Raw genomic sequence first — 3063 nt, 5'->3', positions numbered from 1 at the left:
ATCTTGTGCCCTAAGACTATTCTTTCTTGGACCATAAAATAACACTTCTCCTAATTCAACATAAGGTTCATCTCTTCACATCTCTGCAAAATCAAGTCCAAATTATAAAGACAATGGTCAAATGATGAACCGTATACTAAAAAATCATCCACAAAAATCTCCATAATTTTCTCAATATAATCAGAAAAAATTGCCATCATGCAGCGTTGGAATGTGGCAGGGGCATTGCAAAGGCTAAATAGCATCTTTCTAAAAGCAAATGTGCCATAAAGGCAAGCAAAGATGGTATTTTCTTGATCTTTAGGAGTTATTGCTATTTGGTTATAACCTGAAATCCGTCAAGGAAGCAATAAAATTCATAACCAGCAATACGTTCCAATAATTGATCAAGAAAAGGTAAGAGAAAGTGATCTTTTCTAGTGGCTGCATTTAGGTTTCTATAGTCTATACACACTCTCCATCCTACCACAAGTCTAGAGAGAATAAGTTCATCATTTTTTCCCTTAACTATGGTAGTTCCACCTTTTTTTAGGACAACATGAATTGGACTAATCCATACATTATCTGAGATAGGGAAGATTATAGCTGCATCTAACCACTTGACAATTTTTAATCTTACCACCTCTTTCATATTCGTATTAAGCTTTCTTTTCAATTCGACCACTAGTTTGCAATTATCTTCCAAAAGAATGCGATGCATGCATATACAAGGGCTAATTCCTTGAATGTCAGAGATGGTCCATCCGATAGTTTTCTTGTGCTTCCTTAAAACTCTTAGCAACTTATTAACTTGCTTTTCTTCCAAGAAAGCACTGACAATCACTAGTAGAGTCTCATTTTCACTAAAAAACTCATACTTCAAATAGCTAGGAAGTGGCTTAAGTTCAAACCTTGGAGCTTCTATCTCCGAAGGTGGTGGAAGTCCCTTTCTTTGTCCAAGATTCTCGTACATTTGCCCTTTCCTATAAGGAGGTTGTGCATTTAAATATTGGACCAATGCTTCAATTTCTTCATCATTTTTCTCCTGCATCCCTATACTTATTAAACAAAGCTCAAGAGAATCGAAATCAAGATTGATTCGATTCAACTCTTGGGTTAGCATTTCTATAGTGCCAATTGAACAAGCATGATCAGTAAAAGAAAGATACTTTTCCATTTCATTTAAGTTAAATACTAACTCTTCTTCACCTATTTGAAACTTGAGTTTGCCATTTTTGACATCAATAATAGTACCTGCAGTTGCTAAAAATGATCTACTTAGAATAATTGGCATAGACATATCTTCCTCCATATCTAATACTACAAAATCCACAGGAATGATGAATTTTTGAACTTTAATCAACACATTTTTCAAAACTCCTAATGGATACCTAATAAACCGATCGGCTAACTGCAAAGTAATATTAGTGCGTTTTAGCTCATGCAACCCTAATTGTCTAGCCACCGTTAAAGGAATTAATGATACACTTGTATCAAGATCACATAATGCTTTAGAAAATTCAATGTTACTGATGGTGCAGGGTATAGAAAAACTCTCCGGATCCTTCAATTTTGGTGACAACTTGTTTTGTATAATGGAGCTACACTCCTTCATTAATGCTATAGTTCCACGATCCTCCAATTTCCTTTTTCATTTCATGATCTCCTTGAGAAACTTGACATATGAAGCAATCTGCAAAATAGCATCAGTGAAAGGAATATTAATAAACAATTGTTTGAAAATTTTGACAAACTTTTCAAAATCTTTGTCAAGTTTATTTGGTTTGAGTCGTTGAGGAAATGGAATTGCTAGAGGTATCAAAATGGTAGTGGAGGATATAGGTTGTTCTTTTTTCGATTTTCCTTTACTACTTTCCCCTACGCTTACCTCTTGTTCCATTAGCTCATCTCCTTGTCTCGCACTTTCATTGTTCCCTCTATTTTCTACCACCGGAGGATCCTCTAGTCGTTTACCACTACGAAGAGTAATGGCCTTGACGTGTTCCCTCGGATTCACCTCCGTTTTACTAGGTAATTCCCCTTGATTTCGATTGTTAATAGAATTGGCAATTTGATAAATCTAGACCTCTACATTTCTATATATTTCAGTCAATTGGTCCAACCACCCCTCTAGCCGTTCAAATCTCTCCGAAGTGCCCTTAGTTAACTTTTTCACCGCTATCTCCCAATCCGGTTTAGTATTCGTCTGTGGTTGCCTTGATTGGAATCTCGGTAGATTAATCGGCCTTTGTAGATTGCCTTGATCTTTCCACCCAAAATTTGGATGATTTCTCCACCCTGGATTGTAGGTATTTGAGTATGGGTTGTTTTGAACATTCCTATTGTAATTATTGATAAATTGAGCCTGCTCAAGATCAACACATTCGTTAGTATCATGTTCACCTCCACATATAGAACAACAAACTACATGTATATTAGATGAACTTGCACCACATTTAGTTTGTCTATTCAACACCTTCATCATACTGCTCACTTAAGTACTAAGCATATTGATGGTATCAATTTCAATCATACCTGCTTGACATCTTGGATTACCTCTTTCATTAGCCCATTGATAATTGTTTGCCGCCATTTTCTCTATCAAATCTTGAGTTCCTTGAGGTGATTTTGCCATCAAAACTTCACCTGTGGCTGCATTGATAATAGTTTTAGTAGAAAAGGATAAACCATTATAGAAGATTTGTATAATTAGCCAATTGGGAAGTCCATGGTGTGGACATTTCCGAAACAAATCTCTAAACCTTTCCCATGCTTCATATAATGACTCACCATCCAATTGACTAAAACTAGTAATATCCATTCTAAATTTAGCCGTTTTACCCGGTGAGAAGTATTTATAAAAAAATGCTCTAAACAAATCATCCCAAGTAGTTAAAGTGTTAGGGGCATGAGAATGTAACCAAATTTTAGCCTTATCTCTCAATGAAAATGGAAACAACCTTAGCCTTATAGCATCCTCACTAACTCCATTCATTTTGATTGTATCACATATCTTCAAAAAATGTGGCTGTGTGTATTTGGATCCTTTGTGGCATTACCTCCAAATTGAAATTGTTGTACCAT

General features: G+C 35.6%; 1 non-coding gene across 1 annotated transcript; it reads left to right on the top strand.

Moving 5' to 3' along the window:
• The first annotated feature begins 2702 nt into the window (after positions 1-2702).
• LOC113772737 lies at positions 2703-2809 on the top strand. The gene has a single exon (XR_003468692.1). It is a non-coding gene; the product is annotated as a small nucleolar RNA R71 (small nucleolar RNA).
• Positions 2810-3063: the final 254 nt, after the last annotated feature.

Source organism: Coffea eugenioides, chromosome 5 (genome assembly GCF_003713205.1).
Source record: "Coffea eugenioides isolate CCC68of chromosome 5, Ceug_1.0, whole genome shotgun sequence".
Taxonomy (NCBI): domain Eukaryota; kingdom Viridiplantae; phylum Streptophyta; class Magnoliopsida; order Gentianales; family Rubiaceae; genus Coffea; species Coffea eugenioides.
Note: the sequence above shows the minus strand (reverse complement) of the source record. Positions and strands in the feature narration are given on the sequence as shown.